Here is a 23,916-nt window from a genome sequence, read left to right as displayed (position 1 = left end):
TCGGGAACAGCGAGACGCGATGATCGTGCACGGTTGGCATTTATATAATTTGTCGCAACATTTCTGTCAATCACTCACTTTCAGAAACTATCGCTCGCCTGAAAATTAGCAACGTAATTCATAGGCACAGCTGACATGATAACGTGCCTAACGTGATAACGTGTGGACTACGATGCCGATTTTTCAGACAACGCCCAGAGAATCCGAAACTTTCCACACAAAATGAGTGATTGACAGAAATGTGTTGCAACAAATTTCGTCTGGTTGTCGCCTAAGCTCAGTCGTGGGGAGTGCTTTCGGTGTTATCCTTTGCGTATAGAAAACGCATAACGATGAAAAAATGCGTAGAGAGTCAATTTCAATGCGTAAATACGCACGATTTTTGCGTAAACGCGAACTCTGTATATATATATATATATATATATATATATATATATATTATATATATATATATATATATATATATATATAGGGAACTGGTGTTGTTTTGACATAGGTTTTGTTTACTGGCCAGTTTCGTGCAATTAGAAACATTTCCATGAGTTGTCAGTATAATCTACAAAAACAATGGGATGAATTACTCAATTTCTTAATGAAGCGTGGAGAGAGAGATTTTGTAATGAGTGGAAGTTCTACTTATACCAAACTGACCAGTAATAGAATGCCCATGTCAAAAGTACACTAGGTTCCTCCTCCTCCTCCCCTCTCTCTCTCTCTCTCTCTCTCTCTCTCTCTCTCTCTCTCTCTCTCTCTCTCTCTCTCTAATAAATTGATAAATTTTGAAATTAAATAATTCATCCCATATTTTTCGTAGGTTAGGCTTACACTGACAACTGATGGTACCACCGTTTTACATGGCAAAATTAAAAGTGATAGTATTTAAAGTTTTTCAAATGCCCAATCTGATGGTTGCTTTAGTCTCCTTTCTGATTTGTCATCTCTGGAGTTCAAGTAGAACGGAAGTTTTAAACCGTATATCCCCGTCCCAACAAAGTGGTTAATCACCTCGATTCAGCCTTGAAGTGCCATCTGGCCGCAGTCCGTGCTTATTACAATCAATAACGCTGACATGACGACATCATTTTACAAAACATGATTTACTGTGTGCTGAAATTTAGAGCAATAAACATAAATGTAATCTTCAACCGTCTTTCCTCCTCGGACACCTGGTACCTTCGAACATTTCAAAACTGATCGAATGCTATAATAATTTGCATGATTATAACTGATGTATTAATTCGACCATTCCTTGTATTGCTGTTCGATGCTATTGGGTTATAGTGGCGACCTTTGAAGTATAACAAACAAAGCGCTTTAGAAGCTTTTCTGTACTGCCTGTCGCTGAATATTGAATCAGTTATCCTTGTCAAATTAACAAGAGTGAATACGGACTCATTAGAGTCACACTTAGTTGATTTCACATTGACTTATTTTTCGATGTCATGTCTTTCATGCTGTCTATTCTTAACCCCAATTTATGATTTTCACTTTGAAGAGGAAGGCCATGAGAATATTTGTACAAAATATTCTAATGAATCACATAACCTTGTGACAAGTCGTGCCCGTGTAATTCGCCTATCGTTCAAATTAGCCCTATCTTGGGATTCCCAAACCAAAAGGCTCGATGAGGGTGGCACTTACCCCAATGGTAAACGAGTACCTTGACAGGTCAAACTACAAGTTTAAAGACAAAGTCTACAATTTTCATTTGAATTGGGTGGATAAACGTCTACATATTTGGCCGAATGCTCAGGTCAAAACTACATTTTCCACAAAATAGATCAAAAGTTTTCATATGGGGTAAAAAGGTATGCTCGAATATATAAAGGGAGCAAGTCTTCATTTTTTTCAAGGGTCAAATCCTTGGTACATGCATGTATGTGTAAACTCATCCTAAGACAGTGCCCCTGGCAAAAAGATAAATCCATTTGTTTTATTGTTTTGTAAACATTGTTTTGCAAGTATCAAGGTTGATATCATGCCATATCATTTGAGAGGAAGCTAATACTTATGACAATACGTCAGGACTGACTTAACACATTTGCATACAGTTGTGTTTAAACAACCCTAGGAGACATTCGTCTTCCCAAATCGAGTGATACAAAGGACATTATTTTTAAATGATTTCTGAAAAATATAAACTGTAAGCACAATTGTGCAATTCGCGATGTTTAAAATTTCCTCGTAGTTGAGGTCGAAAATCCTCTTTTGGTCGTAATTATGAAAGCAGTTGACACTTTTCAATACTTTAAAAATTTTGTCTATCACTTTCCCTGACTTTTTTCGAACAATTCGATGAGGAACACGAAGTCAAATTTAAAATCGATGGAAGGGTCAATTGACTACCCGGTAGAAGAATAGATTTTCACTCCAGAGCAAGGATGTCACGATCGTTCACTTAAATTGACTATCGACATGTAACCTTTCTCCGTGTTTACAGCATTTTCATTAGATATGACGTCACGCGCGAATGCCGCACTCTGATTGGCTCCTCAGTTCATTGCAACCGGACATAATATTTCAAAAAACGCTGCGCCGTAGTCTCAGGTATTCATCGTGGTGAAGACAGTTGCATACATTACTGTTTACATGTTATCAGAGTGATCTGAACTAGTGAAAGCGGGACTCTGCAGAATCCAAGTATCGGCTTATGAATACCGACAGCAAATTGATCGAACGACATGCGAAGCCTCGATCCTCGATTGCGGTGAAGGTGCATTACAGCCAACAGTTTCTGAGATAAGCTGAATCATCAGGTACGACTTTTCCGACTTTAGTAGGTGTGATTGATTTGTACCTATGGGCAGCATTTAGTGACACCTTTCCTGGTGCGATTGTCAACGTACAACAGCGGTGACGCTATTGTAACACCGTCCAAACTGCCAAGTAATGATGTTATCTGTCAATTTCCGCTCATTGAAAACTCTCCTCAAACAGCGTGAATCGCTAAGACCCATGATCAGGTAGGGTTGAAATCAAGGCGACGTTGCATGCCAATGCTGACTTGCGCTGACCCGCGAAGTGATTTAGCAAAGCTTCCACAGCGCACTAGGAGTCAAAATAATCGTGACCTATCTATTGCTTTTCCATCCTTTCAAATTGAAAATCTCTTTACAAAGCCAAAGAGATATTGCTGCGTGATTTTCCACGAACACTCGCCACTTAAAACTCTCTGATAAAGAGATGCAACACATTTTAATACAGAACTAAAGCAATCCTGTTCAATTGCCCGTCTTCTGATTGCTCCGAAATGAAAATGGAACATATGGTTTCCCTGCGAACAGTTGTTTCTAATTCTTATAAGTTAACTTACCTGTAACTAACTAATAAATAAGTAGGTAACTAACTATACATATACGTACATATATATATATATATATATATATATATATATATATATATATATATATATATATATATATATATATATAGATATAGATATATATCCTAGTTTTTCTATAATGCGTTCGTTGATCCAAACCATAAATATATAGCAATACAACACATTTGCACAGGGATATCATTTTATCGCCGTCTTGCAGCAATTTTCTGTCGTATCATCGCTTCTTATCAACGGTGATATCATTTATGGGAAATACATGACACGATGGTTCACAAGCTATTGAGGTAACTCCTAAAAATACCTATTGAAGCAATAAAACAATCTGTCAATCACATTTTGAATTATTACCTTGCTATCTTAGCATCTTATTGCTGTTCGAGGGAAACACCGCAAAGATTTGCTTTCAGGCACCCTGCTTGTTTATATCGATAAAGTATGTCGAGCGACAGCATGTGCTGCTCTCGCGGTTGACTTGCTTCTGAACGCTGACGTCAAAGGTCGCTGCGTCACGGCCCATTTATGAACTTTATTCGATTGCACTTCCTTCGCCTTTGTTACCAGAGTGAGTGTCTACGTGAGTCTCGGCTGTATCACACTACTTTCGCTCCTCAAAAACCTCCAAAAATTACAAGTACTATTAGAGCTGGCGCCATACTTTTGACGCATACGATTTGGGCGGTAATTAGCTCTATCGAAAGAATGTGCATTCATCATTCTCGTGGTGCTAAGTTTAGTCTCTTCCGTTGGCTGTAATATGTACGTTGAGACCGTTATTTGTGCTTGCTCTATCGTAATCATGGTTGTTTTTTGAACTAGCACTGATAATTTTCAAAACAAGTTTTCAATGGTGATATTGTGTTCAAGCATTATTGCTTTTGACGCATACGAATTGGGCGGTAATTAGCTCTATCGAAAGAATGTGCATTCATCATTCTCGTGGTGCTAAGTTTGTCTCTTCCGTTGGCTGTAATATGTACGTTGAGACCGTTATTTGTGCTTGCTCTATCGTAATCATGGTTGTTTTTTGAACTAGCACTGATAATTTTCAAAACAAGTTTTCAATGGTGATATTGTGTTCAATCATTATTGCTAACGCAAAAGAGGACCATACACACATTGATTTTACAAAAGGACACATCAGGTAAGCTGGATTTACCGTGACACAAGATTTTTAAAATATATGTATTATCTATAAAGGACAAGTGAGTTCCCACATACAATATTTGTTGAAACCATACATAATAATACCAACATCTTAAAATATATTTCATTTTAGTAGAAATCGTAAAAGATTGCACGTGAATTTGCCACATTATATTGTGTCATAGTTCTGTGTTTTTTTGCATAATTTCAGTGGTACCATGTATATATATAGTTTGAATAAAGTAAAAAAATTCATTGCAATTTGGTAGTCATGGCTCTGTTGGCTGTTCTCAAAACACATCAAAATGTCAATTGTTCTTCTTGTCCACTCACACTGCACGTGCATGATGTCCAATGTCACTGTTGAGAACTAAGGTACAGTCCGAACGAAAACTAATGTCATCAATAACATTGCGTTGTGTTAGCAAATCTGCTACTACGCATTTAAACATAGATTACAAAGAAAACAGCAAACTAAAACTATTTCTGTAATGTTACGAAAATGTTATCATCGTATTAAAGCTAAAAGTGAATGTGAAAAGCATTTTTCTTGACGGATATCGAGTACTCCCACGATGCACTTTCCAACATCTGTCCTGGAACAAACAGATGGTTTTGATGAATTACTGTCCCCTCATTTTATCCTTTCCCTAGTTTCTCCTGTTTTCAATTTGATCGAGCAATTTTTTTCTCGAAGAAAATCTCCATAGAGATTAGCATTCCTTTGAGATCCAGAACGCAGACTTTATCGGTCACCGGGCTATTATAAATGCGACACGGGCAAAACCAATCGAGCTCACAGTGATGGTAGTACAACAAAGAGAACAAGAGAATTGTAATTTCCTAGGCTGAGGCCATGTATACATGCGGAAACTTAGACCCTTTGGATGCAAACGGCTGGATGGCACGCTTTAAGTAGATTACATTTCAAATCAAGATCACAAGGGATGCCTTAAATAGATCCTCAATAGTATGATCGAGAAGGCATCTTGTTCTATGTCGAAAGAAAGAAAATTAGTTGCAAAAGACCGAAATCCAAATCTCTTGCCGCTGAAAATATTGCTGTCTTTGTTTCAGTGTTTGCAAAACAAAATATGGCGCCGTTGGTTGTCCGTTAGTGTTCTTTCCGGCAGATTGTTCATCTTCAAGTATATTCCGCCTTACGATGGCGTATGTTGATTTGTCGTCGTGTTGGATTTTAAACAGCACCTTATCGGTAGGACTTGGATCTTACGAGATATAGGAATTAAAGATATTTTTAAAATAATTCACCTAGTCATTATATATATATATCAATGCTACCCTGTAGAAATCGACATATATGCTAAAGAGAAAACCATTAATTATTCATAGGTGACAAGCATAAAACCTTCACGCGAAATTCTCTTAATATATTTCAACACATGCGGTGCTTATTTCTCAATCCTAATCTTCAATCTTTATTTCTCATATAGCGCTTTATATAGTAAAACATTTGATTTAGCTTTACATTGAAAGGTAAAAAGGTACATTAACAAAATTTTTCTATAAAAATATCGTAACATCAAATCATTGTATAGTTCAACAGATCTATATGTGTGTAAAATTACTTAAAAATATTCAAGTGTGTGAATAGTCCTAAGATATGACTGTAATGAATTCCGCGAACGAGGTGCACAAACTGAAATGCTTTATCTTCACGTAAGTCCCATCAAATCACCTTCCTTGTTACTCCGATTATTCTTTCCTCAAACGTTTTTCTCTAAAATTTCATATAATGGTACGTCTTTAAAGCTTATCAGCCAAATGAATCATCAGAGGACGCAGAGTTGGTTTTATCGCCAATCTCTCAATCAATTGTTTTTAACATTTGACGGTTGAAAACATTCCTATGCCTTGACCTCATGTGGCTCTCTCTATAGGAGGACTAATAATCGTAAATTTTCCTATTATATATCTTTTTTCCCCTCACGTTTCTGTTGAAAAACATTTGAGAAAATTAAAAACTGGAAATAATAAAAAAAATTTAATAACATGCAACAAGAGTAAAAAGTTTGGATCACACCACCAAAGTTTGAATCACACCACCAACACTAGTTTTCTGTGTAAACAAAACTCGACTCATAGACGTCTTAGCTCAAATCTGACACGTTCATGCCTTCAATATGTGTACCTTAAAATAACTAACTCATATAAAACCGACTCTTCGACATGACATTTCCCCAAGTACTTTGTACAATATTCTAAAAATCACTTTGACTCCCAATTTTTTTTTAACGAAATTCTCTAAAAATTATTAAAACTTAGCTTTTAAATAAACAACAGAAATTTACGAAGATATACTGTCGTTTCGTAAACATGGTTTGAACAGGCGAGACGATTCATGATAGATGAATTAAATCGTAAATAATTCCAGACAGTAATAAAGATCACATTAATTGATCTGATAGTTACGCGTTTTCGAGATCTCACTGCATTTATATGTGTGCATCCGTCACCACGAATTAAGGTACGTAACATTGCAAAAGTTAATATATCATCATTTTATTTTTACTTATATATGTTGTAGTAAGCAGTGGATTGACAAGAAATACGTTTCAGAAAAAAATTGTGCTCGATTTTTACGCTTTGGGATATATTCTGTAGAATAGTGGATAGTTTATGCAGCTGACATAGCTTTGTGACAGATTTCCAGCCCTTCAATGAGTACGGAGGTCATTTAGATTGAAGCACTGTCATATCCTTTCAGTGTAAATCTCCCACTATTTTATCAGATTCTGCAAATATCGTTCAGTTGAAGGGAGAAATAAGTTGGTTGCTGACTACGTTATGATGATGCATAATGATTGAATGATCAAAAGCATTGAGTACAAACTGTTGAGTTAGCATTTTTCAAAGATTTTTTTTTTGTACAGAAGGGAATAATTTTGCTAATTTTCTCGAAATCTCCCTATGATGATGACAGTTTTAAATACATTTTTTGAAACGGCCGCTTGTAACGAGTTTTTTTTCTTTGTGAAAGTTTCAAGAAAATGACCAATACAATGACATTTTCCTGTATTTCGTTTATCAGTCCGTGGAATCCGCTTACGCTGCAGTAATTGGGTACTTACCTGCAGGACTTTAAGTAAAGCATTTCTAATGCTTTACAAGTAATATTTACTTGAAGCCTCGCTATAAGATCGACAGGAGTTTTGAATAGACGACCAATCAAATCGCTTCATTATTTGACTATTAGATGATGTCAAAAATTAACAAAAGTAAAACAAATGTAGAATTATAGCCATTACGATTATGTCATCGTTGGCTAAATCATGTCTCTTAGTCTACACGTCATCATTCACTATACCAATAATTCACTGAATAAAGAGACCGAAGTCGACTTCAAAAACATGCCGTTGCCATAAAATATTCTATAAAAATCTCCTTTTATCGTCGCGTGTACCTTTTTCGTTCACAGTATTAATTATGAAGAGTTCACTGTCATTTGATCATATGAGTTCTGAGAGTATATTCTTGATGATTCGAATGTATGCAAGGTACTGACGAGTAATGTAGCATGTGACACAAGGACAGATTTTTGGACCATCAAACTTCTACTATGCCTGCCTAGACCGCCGCTTGTGGGGTAATTTTGAAGCTCTTGGAGTAATATAATTTTCACCGTCTAAGTCTTTTTGAAAGTCGAAAAAATTTCTACACCACAGACGTAAATAAGGGATTCTGGCCATTTTGAATTTCAGTGAATGTCATGCAGTTTGTTCATCTAGTGCTAAATTTGCACAGACACCCCTGGTTATTATTCTTGATTTAGTAAGAGGATGGTTTAAAATTTCCTTGAGGAAAGTTTAAGCAAAAGTTTGGGTCTTTCAGCTTCGAGGCGAATACTACACGTACCTTAAAATGGTCGATGTTGTATGTGCCTGGCTGCAGTACGTTCCATGGCCACGTTCCCGCTTGCTTTACATAATTCCCGCCAGTTCTTGACTCTCGGATGACATCTCCGTCCAAAACTTGACCGTTCAATCATCAGGCACTGAACTCCTACGGTGGACTTTTTCATACCGAATTTTTTTTACACACACTGTCAAATGCCGAGGATCATTTTGTCGCATTTGCATTTTGACGCAGTAGCTCTTAGCTTTAGCATTTATTATATACAGGCGAAGGGATAAGACAATCCTCTTCTCCGTTGTTTGGTTTGCTCAGAGACACCCGAGACTTTCATTCAAACTATTGACTTTGAGAAAACGTAAAGTTCTTTGCTAAAAGACATCCAAAAGTGCCTTTTATCACCTTAAAATACCTCTTGGTCATGAAAATAGCAATTGTTCAAAAAGTATGTTTCCTACTCAACATTGAGAAGAGAGTCTAAGGCAAGAAATAGTTTTTCTGTGCAGTAATCTCTAAATGGTATAAACGTTTACAGTTGCATCAAATTAAACAAGCCAACTTGCCAAAGTTGTGTGTTGAATATGTTATTTGGTGTACATTTAGCAAGTGCAAACCTTAGCTTTCGTTAGCTGCAGCCCGAAATGAAGTAATAAATATTAAAATTAGGAAGCGTCCAATTACAGTATTATAGCGAAGTCACTTAAAGACTCCAGTACTTGCTGCGTGACATGTGATATCATTTGAAAATGGGCCGTGAAATTTGTAAGTTGGCGCTAGTAAGAACGCTGCATAAACATGACCTGCATGTCGGGAAATGTAAACGAGAGAGACTTAGGTATCATAAACATAATTGAACATGTCAGAGTCAGGCTTAGATTGACTATTATAAACATAATTGAAAATGTCAGAATCTAGGTCCGACGGCAAGAGGTAGTAGACGTAGTACCGTAATATTTTTGTCAAAAAGTCGGAAGATGCGCCAAATGTTTTAGGCTCGGTGAAAGCGTCACAAACTGAAGAAATGCTTTCCGTGTTTCATGAAAATTGAGCGAAAATCAGACAAACAAACAAAGCTGTCGTTGAATCGTTACGTTGAACACCAAGCAAACACAGCTTCTCCCGGGATTCTTATATGTTGGGTTTCAACGTCTAAAAACATGGCCGTGCAAATTAAGTCTGGTTTTTTTGCATTTCATAAGCCCTAACTGACATTTAACAGCGATAATGACGGTATAATGGCAACAGTTCTTACACCCAATTTCTTTCTAATGACTATTAAATAACTCCCCCGTGTGGTACGCTTACCGGCACCTAATGTATACAGTATATATTGATTTTTGTCTACGTAAGCAATTGTAGTAACTAATTTTTATTCAGTCAGGGAACTAATTGCGTCTAAAATGGTTTATGCCTGCCGATTAGGAGTTTAAGAAATCCACTAGACGCATAGAGAAGACATTTTAACTCTGAACACAATCACCAACCCTATTGCGGGCCGTAACCTGACTTTATCACCCACTTGGGAGCAAATAGAGTGAAGATTCAAAATCGACGAGGTTCAGACAATTTACTCGGATTTGCGTAAACCTTGCACAAATTTCTTCATCAATACGCACCTGAAATTGCCCATCGTATCTATGAAATCCCAAGAATTCAAAGTATCAACAGAATTAATACCACAGTATTGGCAGAAACAACTTTGTAGTGAGATTATGGATTTTTCTTGGAGTATAATTGATGGATCCCATCGCATTTAGCATTTTCTTGCCTTAAGAGCTCAAAGTATTAAATCCCACTGGATGAAATAGCGTTCTACGGAATAAAATACAAAATGAATTTATAGAGACTGCCATATGAGAAACATATTACACAAAACATATGCCACTGGATTATTGGGTACCTATTAATAGACTTTCAGATATTCATCGGGAGCAGGGCCCTTAGGCGTTTAATGTACGAACCAAATATGACGGAGAACAGAGATAAAGGACTAACATACCATAAACAACGGAGATATTGATTTGAACAACAGGTCGGCGCCTTCAATCCGCCGGCTTTCTCTTACATTCAATACTTAATTATTATCAAACATGAACCAGTACGTTCATCAAGTGCATTTTGAAGCAATGGTAAAGACCCAGTAATATCTGCAGAATACTAATGTAAGAAAATTTTAAATTCAAAATTCGATTAATAGGCCTGCACTACTTTACTTTGGTTATCAACGGCCGACTAAACACTGATACCATTGCTTCGTCATACTCCTACAAACTTGTATATATGGTACAACTCTAGGTTTCTCAAGAATGATAGAAACGTAGTGACTAGATACCTTATGCAAATAAAAAAGGTACGTTTTTCCAGTGGTACGAAAACACTCAGCGAGCAAATGTGTCCTTATTCTGAATAAGCGTGTTAATCTAGGGTGTTTTTAGGGACGAGATTATTCAAAGAAAAAGTTTGAGAAGTTAACGACACATTCTCCCTTTGATAAATATCTAGCTCTCTGCATGAATGCGAATGTAAACCCCAGAAAGTTCATTGACAGAGAGACCTTGGCACATAGATTAGAGATTAAAATGTACATTAATAGATGTTTGCCAAAGCGAGTAGCCCCTTCTTTAAACGTGAAAATACAATATCTTAACGGTTCACTTCATAGCAGTCATCAATGCACCTACTCTCCTATCGAACTAACGAATCATGTACAGGGACTGCTGTAAGTCATCAGGCAACTATGGCATATTGACAAAAAAGTTCCCGCGGCCGGCAAAATCAAAGATATATGGAGCAGGAGGCAGAGGACCTATTCATATTCAAGGAAGAAATAGCGGACCCCAATAAATAAAATACTCTGGTTCAGTACGATGTCATACAAACACAGACCCTGTCTCATCGTCACTGCAATGGGAGGTGTGGAATACTTTATTTTAAAGATCCTCGGAAAGGAGCAAAAGGTCGACCAATCAATCATTGAGAAAGTGCCCATCTCACACTCTTACTCTGTATTATCCAGTAGACACACGCGATGAATGACCAAGGAAATGAACATGACGCGTCAAAGGACACAAGGAGTAGTCCTAACGTTTGTGAGTAAGACCATTTCATGGACTCTTTAAACCAAACAATAAATATTGCAGAGTGTACTCATCTATCGCAGTGTTCCATCGCGTCGTTCTGATGGCTACTCTATACGAGAATGCCTTGACCTCCAAGGCGCGTTTAGTCCTGCAATGATGTACAAATCACCTTACGAATTACTTAAAGTTTTCATGTATGGGTTGACTTACTTCTCTCCCAGGATTGCTATATATTCAGACATACATAACCCTTACGTACAAATTTATCGTTGTATCGCGCAATATAGTCCGATTAAATCTTGTAGGGTACAATCACTCCAAATAAATATCTCAGACAATATCATTTCTTGCGACGTATAAAAACCTCCTTTAAGTCATTGAAAATGGCGTAAGGTAGTCCGCCCCTCAATGTATAGAGGCTCTGAATGGTTTACTCATACTTTTCTTGAAGCAATTTTAAACTGTTCGCTTTCACAGCGGAGAATAAATATCTTGCACCACCATACAGATATGTATATAATGGAAGCAAATTTCCTTCATAATTTAGGAACTTTGAAATTTAAAATGGCCACTTCAACTGTGAGTGAAAGAAATTTAATTTTGAAAAAAAATAATTTTTAAACTTTATTTGATTTCGGTTGAAATCATTATAATTTTTTATTCAAGATTATTTTCTCATTCGAAAGTTTCTAAACAAAAAGGATGAATGTAAGAACTCTCCTTGAAAGAAAAACTTGTATACACACGCTTTGGGGAAATCTGTGAATAAATCAATTTAACCTTTCCAAAGGCTAATCCAACCTTTCCAAAGGCTAATCCAAGGCGAATCCAACCTTTCCCAAGGTTGTTCCAACTTTTCATAAGGCTGTTCATGTCCAGCTGACTTATCTATATGTTGGGCAAGCCGAAAAATTAAGAAACAAGTGTCCTTCGCTAAGGGGAAAATGTGTCCATTCTTGAGCTTAGGTGTGTTGTAGTTGTAACTTGTACACTGAATTCGTCGTCGAGTTGGCTAGGTAGCGACTGAATTTGTTGAACGTTCTTATACAAGCCTCATCAGCATCACGACTGTGTTATTTTCATTAGTAGTATGTATGTCACATAATCGCGTTGCAAGCCTAAGGCAGATTAACCCAACCATGCTGAATTAACTGTACTGTCAACGGATATATAGCCATTTCCATGGCAATGCATGCATGTACTTCAGAGATAGAATTTAGACAGTAAATTAGAAGCGGACGCGCTTGATGGAAGTGAGTTTATTCTATAAAATTCATGATGATTTTGCTTGCCTTTCTTTGATATATCTGATTTGGTTCGTTTGATTTCACAATTTGCCTGCAAGACACAGCCTTATTGTCTGTTTCCTCTTGCTCCATCAGGCATTTTCAATTTCGGTCCTATTACCTAAGCGCAACATGTTATCAAAGAACAATTTTGTGATGGCCCAAAGTACATCGACCAGCAACGTCACATTTTCATCAAGAGGAATGAGAAATCCGGAAAAAATTTGATTCAGGTCCTGAAGGCTCTGGAATATTGCACATGTAAAACGATAGATTACTCATTTCACGAGGCTACAATGAAGCCTTTGTCAACAACGACATCAATAGGATATATGGGACCTTCAAACTCAGGGATATTTCCCGTAATCCGCGAAACGTTTACGGACAAACGTCTGCGGATAAATGTCTTCTCCGAAAGTAACTCGCGGTAATAGATTATTGACGCGAAAGCAAAGGATTTAGGGAATGTGGTTGTAAATCGGAATTGCTTATCGATGCAAATTTGGACGTGAATATTCGGTTCATTGTCAGATTCCTTCAGTCTCCCGATCTAGTTGCTCTAAAACTGACAAATTCGTAATCTTTATTAATTACTATAACCTTCCATTTTGCGAACGGATTTCATTATTACATGTATATATCTCTGTCGGTTTATTTGAAGTTCTTATCCTCAGTGTGAATACCTTCAACGAATGGTGCAATGATATGTATGTCACCGTGCGTTGACAGCAAAACGCTTGTCAGGAACACGACATACAGTAGATGGTGTCTTCAAACAGGAAACGTCCTTGCACACTCTGGGTGTATGCGTTTTGGGGAAAGGTGACTGGAGAACCAATACAAGGGATATTAAGGAGGGAGGGAAAGGCAGGCTGCATATTGAAGTTACATGTATTATCATATTCTCCATTCTAGTGACGTTCACTGTAAAATATCAGCCGTAATATTTTACGATAAACAAGATACGCATATGAAACGTCACCAGTTTTTCGGTGTCCCGAACCACACTTGCACGTCAACATAGTAAACAAACAAAATGGCGGTCGCTATCCACTAATGATGCAATGCTGTCGGTATCAAAATTAAATCTTTAAAAAGAACAGGATTATTTTGGGTAGCTAAATGCAGGAATGGTATGTCGAACCCTACAATGTTATCCTATGGTAGTTCCACTTGAGTTCTTGTCATTTTGATACAGGCTCTACCAAACATTTTATGGTTCGCACAGCACGTAAAATGATCCGGCTAGATCGAAGGCATGGTTTTGAAGCAAAAGGTTTTGAACTATCATATCGCAAAACCGTATTGCGCAAAGAGGGTTGTTCTCGGGCGACTTTTTAGTATCTCGTTTATACTGTAACGTATTGGTGTTGTCGATTGAAGTGAAGAGGAATATTGTGTTATACAGAGTGTGTACTTCAAGTTTTGTCAAAATGTCGTGCATATTATGAAAGAAGCCTGTTTACATAAATATTCTCATTACGGAAATTAAAGGTTTTACCTGTCATTTGTAATAACCAGGGTGTGGATATATGGTATAAATCAATTATTACCCGATATCGTCTGTTCCTTGTGTCCTACATGTATCAGCATGCTTGCCATTCATACAGTCTCAGACACTCGACTACATCTCAGGTCTGCCGCAGCACAAATGGCACTCATGCTGACACAACACAAGAACGGGCTATATTTGGTAACGACCTCTAATAAGTATTAATGGTATAATATATGGTGTGCCATTTACACTGCATTTTTACAATATTTCACATAGGCCTATACTCCAGTCCCACAAAATATAATTCATTCTGAATTTGTTGTACATTTTTGTAGTTCACTTTTTGGGGTACGCATTTACGACTACCGAGGGTATACATGTAAGACGAGCGAGCAGAAAGATAGGTCGCTACGTCGTCATACAACAAAGAATAATCGATAATATTTTTATTTTATATAAAGCCTCGGGTTATATTCTTTTCGACGACTTCCTACCGGTATAACCAATTTTCTTGCAGAAAGAGAATCCAAGTGGCAAATACATGGTATTGAATGGTGGGAGGGGAAAAACAATTACACTCATCGAAGTATTCGTGTTGTGCAAAAGCAGAAATTAGCCTAAAGCAGTCACGCGACAGCTGATGAAATTTCAGTCCTATCTGAATCTCGAAATGTGTATAGCAACAGGATATAGCTACTTTCCGTTTAAGACCACTGTCGAAATAACGGGGATACAAAACCAACTTATGGCCCCCAACAAGAATTTTTCCATTTATCCACAGGAAAAGCCGTGTCGACACATTTTGTGTAATGGATTCTGTTATCCAAAAGGCTTGCAATTTCGTTTGCCCCAACCTACATTCAGTGGTAGGTTTGCTTGTCCTATATTCCTGAAGGTATGTTAAAAGAATCTGAAGTTGAGACACGCATTTTTGATTTGCTTAATATATAGACAATGCAGTGGTCTTCAAGTATCGAATGGACATTATAATGTAAACCACCCACTCCTGCATTGGCGTGTGTGGAAACTCAATTATGTGAAGTTTGCATTGATGTCACCATCCCCTCTATAGTGTATGTATTTCTGTGCTTCCCGTATAATGAACATCAAAGTGTATTGTGCGAAGCTCTTGTTGTGACAATCGTAAAAGGAATTGTACATCATGTGCATCAGCAAAATATTAGTAATTGAACCAATTTTCCCCACATGTTAAAAACAAAAATAAAAGACAACTCTGATTTGAGTAGCAAACCAGCAGGTTTTGTTGGGTCCGACTGATAGCCATCACGTATCGAGTCACGTGCTCGTTAGCGTGCGCCGAACACGTGACCATAAGCTCCTGTATCAGCAAATCTGTACTTTTCGTTCTTCGGTTTTTGTGTGAAAAAAATCGTTCTCTGACATCTTAAACTATCACTGACTATTAATACGTTTATCGCATAAAACTTTCCAACAATACGGAAACACTTAACGACAGTCTTCGTGATAACATCTTTAATCATGTATGCGTCATCTCTGCAAGGAATTATCACCTGACTGTTCCCCTTTATCAACCCTGAGAATAAAACCGCGAGCGAGAAATTGCCAGAGGAAGATCAGTGCTGGAGATGACGCTAAAAAGATAAGATATTCATTCACATGCCATCCCGTAAGCAGCCAAGCATCACAAATGCGGAGTGACATTCACGTCTTTGAAGACTTTGAATAGATTACGCGTGAATTTCACAAAAGGAAACAGAAATCCAGTTTTTCTTGAACAAATGACGTGTTCGAAAGGAATTGTACTGGAGTTTGAGTAGAAGAAGACTTTGTGTCCTTGATTATAGTACTTGCTAAACATCACACAATCTGTACAAGTAACGGCGTAGTTTTTAGTTGACCATACAAAGCCAAATTGTCCTCGATGATTCCACCATCAAGAAGTGACAATTTTACTGTAGGATTCAACTTAATGATGCATTGAAAGTTAACTCTGTCTATTTAAATCAGGATAGGAAAATAATAAAGCTAAGTATTGGTTTTTATGATCGTATCTCTTCACACATATACTTTCTACGTTTCCTTACGAGACTCAAGAGCCGAAAAACAGGAACTCATGTTTTGTTGCCGGTATGTTCTCATTAAGCTCATTGAATTTGCCTTTGCCACAATCCTGCCTTGACTCTTAATGTCATGTCGCAAAGCAATCAGATTGGCATAGTTTAAGTCGTTTTTCCGCTTCTGACTTTCAATGACAAGCTGTCAAATCGGTACAAATACACTTTAGTTTACTTTTCTTTCAGAAGCAACCATTACTATTCAATAACCATGCGTACGGAAGAGACACATCTCTTACACCTTTCGAAACACCAAACATCACTTTTTTGGTTTCACTAAATAGCTCAATGTATTCACTGCGCCAACTCTTGCACTGGAGAAAAAATAATCGAAAATTTACTGATACTTGAAAATAATCACAATCATACCCATCCATAATCCGATTACACTAGGTCAAAATTCGTATTGCAGTCAGTAGTTATAAACATAGACACAAAACAGCACAGAACAGACAGTAAATCACTGGTACACATAACATAGTCAAATTCATAGAAGAAAGATATGAAATTGAAAACGACATTTGTCACATGCTAACTACATGAGGATAAACTACATTTTCAAATTTTACAAAAACAAGGCGATGAAAATTTTAGTTGCTCCACAGCAGGCCATGTAGAGTGTTAAGCCATAAACAGTCGAGAAAAACTCGAGGGTCTATGATTAAGCTTAAGAACTTGGCACTGTTTTTCGTTCTATCTTTGTCCTTTGGGTCGATTAAATTTTCTCGAACATACAGGACATCAGTTTCGGTTTTTTCGTGGATGGTTATATATTTAATTATGGATTTAAGTTATAGAGTGTTGGCGCCTAGCTTTCCCGACATTTACACGTTTTTCTGACGTCATTTCGATTAGAACACATGGTGAATAGAAGCGATGTCTGAAATATATCATCCATAGATTTCTATGTGCCTGCTTCTAGTGTACTGAGATATGATGAAGGCCATCCTGGGTTGTTAAAGAATAACCGTATTTTCCCACAATGAATTGTCAAGGAGATATTATTAAAATGTCAAACTCTTCACCGACTCTGTCATTTTAGAGCCTTAAGGATTCAGCCGTCAGTCTACAAGAAAAGTACCAGCCTTGGAAAACACTTTCATTCACATTTCGTCACGTTTTCCCACCCATTGAAACGCAATGAAATGTACATGCTTCTATCGCACGCTCAGGGATATTTATATGCTCCCCATCAGCGATTATTAGCGACTATGGTTTTGATACAATGACCGTAATTACGGTGTATTCAGACTTTTGCCTTCGATGTTGATGAAAATTATCGTCTATCAAGCTGACGAAAGACACGACCTATAATAATTTCGTGTAAAACGTCTCTAACTCATAATAATTCATTCATGATAAATAAAATCTGCACATCTTAGGGTTTTGAAGACTTGAAACAAGTCTGTGTTGTTGACACTTGGTCTTGTACACAAAAGCACAACGTTTGTCATTTATTTGACATTTGTTTCACAATATCATGAAGTAGTGAATAAATGCTGTCAACTTCACGGGTAAAACGATTTAGACATGCCTTAAGACATCCACTCTGTATACTTTTTGAATGTTTTGCACGTAAAACCTTTCCATTATCTTTTTTACAGATCAATAACTGCGTCACATGCCCAGCGAGAGTTGTTTGCTCCTCTTTTGTTAGCGGCTGTCATCACTTATACCACTTATCTTGAAGACTATCATTCTCTCAAATTTTTGGGGCAATTTTCCGTTTGTTATTCCTGTCTTTATATTTCCCATATATAGTTTATATTATAGAAATAACGGGCGACGTGCTGACCAGTAACGTTTATTTGTGGGCAAGGGCGAGAGGAAAGCCAAAAATTAACGGGTGAGGCTTGCCGAGCCCGTTAATTGGCTTTCCTCGAGCTCGCGCCCATAAATAAACGTTAATGGTCTGAGCGGAGTCTGTTATTTTCATTATATTATCAGCGAACCCAAGAAAACCGTCAAAATTTCCGAAAATTTCAGGAGCAAACGACAACTGGGCCCCAGAAACTGAGCAATACGCGACACACTGTCACGCGCGCTGTAAAAATTGGCAAATCCGGAGATGTTTTCAGAAAAAGTATTTCAACTAGACCTACAAGTGCTCCATTTTATTTTGTGATTGATTATGATTTACGTTTGAGCTGTAAAGTTACGATACTTTGAGTTGTTAATCTTATTATTCATATTCACGGGCATTTAAACAAACCATTACTGTGTATTTGTGGTTAGTCACGTGGTTCAGCTCGACCAATCAAGATGCGACGGGCAGGTCATGGTAATATAATGTGTATTTGTGGTCAGTCACGTGGTTCAGTTTGACCAATCAAAATGCAACAGGCAGGGCATGGTAATATAATTGTTCTTATATGGTGTTGATATTTGTCAGCAAGGGGTTTGCTGAGTAACATAATGCGCATTGCTAAGTATGCACTTCGTGAAAAGCAGAATATTTACGTCGCTATACAAATGATGTCCGACATGTTTCGCTATTTTTGTATATTTTAACACAAGAAACCTAGTCAAAAGGTTCTTTTTCCATTTTTTCCATTTAACTGAAGCACGTGGAAGGATTCCAAGGTCAAGGTTGACAGGCCATCGGGCTAGTGAGGTATCATCTGACTTTAGATCGATCCACCAACCGCTAACCGTCACACACGTCCGATTCTAATTTACATTGAAGGAACATCTCCTTGGAGCGGCTGAACAGAGAGTATCACGTGTACAAGTCATTCCAATGTAGATATCAAGTTACACGACACAGTGTGAAAGACGAGACATTGTGAATAAATGAAGTGACAGAGAAAACATGCAGGTTAATTTCAAAAATGATAGCAGATTTTCCAATTCGATGGTTCAAAACCCTTCAGGTGTTCTTCCGGAAAACTTGGCGTTTACTTTCGCTCAAGAAAAAACTCGCCAAGAGTTCTTGTGATCAGGAGCATTAAGCTTATTATATTCACTCTTAAACTGTCGCCCTAAAGATTCTTTATACATAGGTTCATACTTAGGCTCAGGGTCGCCTCTGGGCTTGTCTCAAGATCTGTAATAAAATAAGAAAAACATTTTGTCCACGTTCACTGTATTTGAATATCCCACCTTTGGGTCTCTGTATCGACCTCGCTCTGGGCCAACTGTTAGGCTGCATTCACGATTATTGGGGCCGGGGGGGGGGGGCGTTGAAAATTCTAGGGGTAGTAGAGGGGACTTGAAACGTTTGCTTTGCGTATAAGGGGGGATCTAAAAATAATTTGGTTCCCTATAAATTCTTTACATTTTCAGCTTCCATAGTTTGGTAGAGAATTCGATGAAAAATGAATAACATTTTGCTGTCATCCAATGGTTTTAATGTTAGTAATAATTAAACAGAATCTAGAACAATTTTGTCGCATTTCATGACCCTTATTTCAAAAATCTAAAATTGTTTGAATGCCATTTTTTTTTCATAAGAAAGACAGCACGTACATGTAGGCCTTGTGACAGGTCAGAAGCTGCAACTGTTGATAATATTTTCCAATATATATGTGCAACGTATCAAATACAGATTTTTGCTGTCTCCCTATAGCTTGCTGAAACACACAACATCCAATTTGTCAACAAAACCAATATATGTAAACACTATTGGTGATAATTTAATTAGAGTCCAGACTGAAAATCATTTGTCAATGATACAAATGCGCGGTACTCGCGTACACAGGCTTTGTTTACAAGCTGAATACTGGACATTTCAACGTGTTGTAGCGAGTAGAACAAGAACGCAGTTGTATAAATTGAACAAAAATATTGTCAAAATTATCTAACTTAATACAGCTACTGCCCTGCTACCGCCTATGGTCAGTGTTACTGTCACTGCATATCGGTTGTGACAGTGACAGCGATGGCTTTGACTCTGATGTAGTTGAAGAAGAGTTTAGACCATATGACGATCATGACAATGAAACATACTTGTACACAAGGATCAGGCCGGAGAGCAACACATGGAAGACGTCCACCAGGAGACTTGACGTGTATCAATAGACAATGGCCAAAAGGGACACTAGGTGAATCACTGTTCACCAAAAGAAATGTTACAATGGTACACAAAAAGAGTGCATCTCCGTGAATTTAATGATGGTACTGTTTACTTCTATTCCTGTATGGCTACCTGTATTTGTCATTTTCCAATGAATACATTGTCCATAGAGTGCAACAAAGATGTGAATGATCAGTAGGTATGTTAAAGTCGATTTTTCCTACATTGTAACGTGTATCAATATCATTTTATTATTGTAAACTTTTATCATAAACTTTTAAAAATAATGTTGAAATGCTTTAAAGTTATTCACACACCCTGAGTAATTTGGGATTCTCATATCGCCAATCTATGCAAGAAACTGTCCATAAGAGTAGGTATTTTGCGTAAGCTGCGTCGTTTAACACCTGTAAAAGTCCTTTTAATTGATTATTGGTGCAATACTACAAAAACAGATCTACAAAGAATTCATAAACTTCAAAAAAGGGCCAGTAGAGTCCTACTTGGAGTTGATATCACAGTGTCAACAAAAACTCTTATGTTCACGTCTTAAATGGCTACCGATTGATCAATCGTATTGATTATTTTATGGCTGTACAAACTTTCAAAGTCCTTAATGGTCTAGCGCCTGACTATTTAAACCATTTCCGATATATATCCGATATGAATGATTTGAATACTCGTGGTTCCAGTAACTGTATTTTATATTCCTTCCTTCATTCAAGACAAGTACTGGACAAAGGTAATTTATTTATCGTGCAACTATCATTTGGAATGATATTCCTCTTTCTATTAGAACCATTGAGAGTTTGCCACAGTTTAAAGCTCAGTTATGTAATTTTCTACATGACAAATATATGAATGAAGGTTCTTCTCTGGATTAATTAGTTTTTCCATTGTCATATGCGTTATTTCAAAATATGTTTCGGGATTGTATCAATAAGTACTCACTGTTTTTCCAGTGATTATATTTATTCTCTTGCATTATTATAGTTTATTCTCTATTTGTATAATGTCCTGTGTGAGGGCTCTGATGTAAATTATAGTTTTTTTTGTAACTCAGACTACCCTCTTGAAATAAAGTATAACAACAACAACAACAACAACAATAAAAACAACAACAGCAATAATAATAATAATAATAATATGTATATGAACTACAACTGACAGCAATATAAGTGTACACACTACATATGTTACATATGTGTTATATAGTCTTATATTGCTATCAGTTGCAGTTCTGATTCTGTATATTGTGTTATAAGCTAAATACTGAATACATCAACATTTAATAAGATGTAAAACAAGATATTGGAGTTCATATAAAAAGCGAAAATACTGAAAATTATCAAAAAATTTATATTTGTGATATCGTTTGTTTAAGGGCGTATGATCAGAAAAATTGTAGCTATTTTTTACCTTTGCATTGGGGGTTTTTGAAATCTGGTATATTAGAATAATTGAATATTAAAGGTAAAGAGATGAGGTCATCATGGTTGATTTTCTACAGACGTACGATGTTTAAAAGTCAAGGTTTTTCATGAAAATCACTTAAAATCTATATATATATAAACTATTCATTTCAATTTCATGCAGTTAATGAAATATTCACATTCTCATCGTTTAATAAAGTAAAATTATGAACAGTAAAGACAATTTTAAAGATCAAAACAGTGTGAATAAATGGAATTTTTTGTATTTTTTTTACCAAATTTACAATTATTACACCCAAAATGCCAGCGATTAAAAGTCTTATTTTTGGAATATTTCAACCTTGCAGTATTGTCAATTTTGTAAACTTTTGTAAGTAGCATCTAGGTCATATACGCCTGTACTTTTTATAACATGTTTTCTTCGTTAGGATACCCTTCTCTGTTTTTCACTGTTTGACAAAGTGTAGCCAGACATGCACAATTTCCATACTTTCTCATGATCGTCATGTTTGGTGCTCTTCAATTTGGTTACTTTGTCCCAACCAGATTTGGATTAACTCAAGTCGGCTTGGAGTGATAAATCCAAAAAGTCCACAGATGCATTTAAAATGCCTTAGGAATATGGCCCTGCAAACTGCTGACGACATTTCTATTACCGTCTATACGTCAAAAAGGTAGTGTCGAACACCTGCGAGCAGAATTGCGCAACACACGCTTACTTTAACTGCGCGTGCGTCCCTTATAAATATGCTGCTGTATGATAGTTTTGGGGTGGACTTGAAAAATTTTGATCACATAAAGGGGGATTAGAAATTTTTGAGGTATTTAGGGGGCTCTACAATAAAATAAGATTTCAATCAAGATTCCTCCAGCCCTCCCCCTTCAAATTATCTGTGAACGAAGCCTTACGGCGTCAGCTTGTCATAGGGTGACCTAAATCGTTCGCACAAACACACTCATACAATTTCGGCCTAGTCTCAATTTTTTCGCCGCTGAATCCATCCCCTATACTCGTCATAAATCAGGCCAGCAAAGGAACGACCCAGGGCCGACATAGCGAGTTCAGTCTTATTTTAAAACCAGGCCGACTAAGAAGTGACCTAAACTCTGTATGAAAGTAGTATTCGACAATCAAAGTTCTTGTCACGATAATATATCCCGGTGTAACGTAGTGTCGTAGTAAAAATAATTTGATGTGATTTGGCGTCCTACATCTTCGATGATGTGACATTGAAAAGGACAAATATATTCGGTCAAGATGTGTACCATGGGGTGTAAAGTACAGGTTACAACTCATCAATGCAAACTTCTATTTGTAGTTTGAAAGATTGAACGCTCGCAAAATTTTGATTCCAAGAGATTTAAGTGAGCCTCGACGAATATTAACGTAATGTAATTGCAAATTTGAGTGCCATTTTGTATAATAATTCCTTACATCCATCTACATTTATAACGTTCCGTTTGATTCAGATTTCCCTATCATTTATGATACACGGCTTCATTAAGTAAAAGTAATCAAGAGAAAAAACTATCATAGCTCCAATCGGAGACTGTTTTCAAGTTCCACAAAATTCTGACGCAGATGTTACATTTCAAGGTCAGCCTGTCATAACAGGTAGTGGTTCGTCTCCAGCAAAAAACACTACATGTAGCACTTCTCTCCTGTGGCAATAATTTACCAATATTTAAAAATTCCTTTTTTATTTTCATGATAAGAATATGTGAACTCTTATTTTAAATAGTACCTTCAATGGTAGTTGATTTTGTTTTGTAATCTTTAACACTCTTGCTCCTTTTGTTTTAGTTTTCACTCCAGTGAAAGGAAGAGAGGCTGTTACTGTTAGTGTGCATCGTCCTGACGGGAAGGAGCATTTGGTCGTGGCGCGATAATAATGACCGGTGCGGGCCTGTCCATATCTTGTCCAGATCGACAAGCATAACGAAGCTGTAGGTGTTACTTCAAATGGACAAGAAATTGTGGTAAGCTTACTTGATCTGTCTCTAACACGATTGGAACTAATTTGGGATAATTGGATGGTGAAGTAATGTCGATTTAATCTTCAAATGTAATCTCATCTGTTTTTCTTTTTATATTATATACACATTTGTTTTTATGAGTAATTTGCAATATTGCAACATTCAGCTATACGGC

At 36.9% G+C, this 23,916-nt stretch overlaps 1 protein-coding gene across 1 annotated transcript in view; it reads left to right on the top strand.

The window, feature by feature from the left end:
* Nucleotides 1-2,567: 2,567 nt before the first annotated feature.
* The window catches only part of LOC139119746 (growth hormone secretagogue receptor type 1-like), a 206,906-nt gene continuing 185,557 nt past the window's right edge, over nt 2,568-23,916 (top strand). Inside the window, exons 1-2 of the mRNA XM_070683622.1 lie at nt 2,568-2,756; nt 23,569-23,744. The gene's annotated coding sequence lies outside the window, so the exon portion shown is untranslated. The remainder of the gene's footprint in view (nt 2,757-23,568; nt 23,745-23,916) is intronic.

The sequence above is a fragment of the Ptychodera flava genome, chromosome 20 (genome assembly GCF_041260155.1).
Source record: "Ptychodera flava strain L36383 chromosome 20, AS_Pfla_20210202, whole genome shotgun sequence".
Classification (NCBI taxonomy): domain Eukaryota; kingdom Metazoa; phylum Hemichordata; class Enteropneusta; family Ptychoderidae; genus Ptychodera; species Ptychodera flava.
This window is presented reverse-complemented; position numbering and strand designations above follow the sequence as displayed.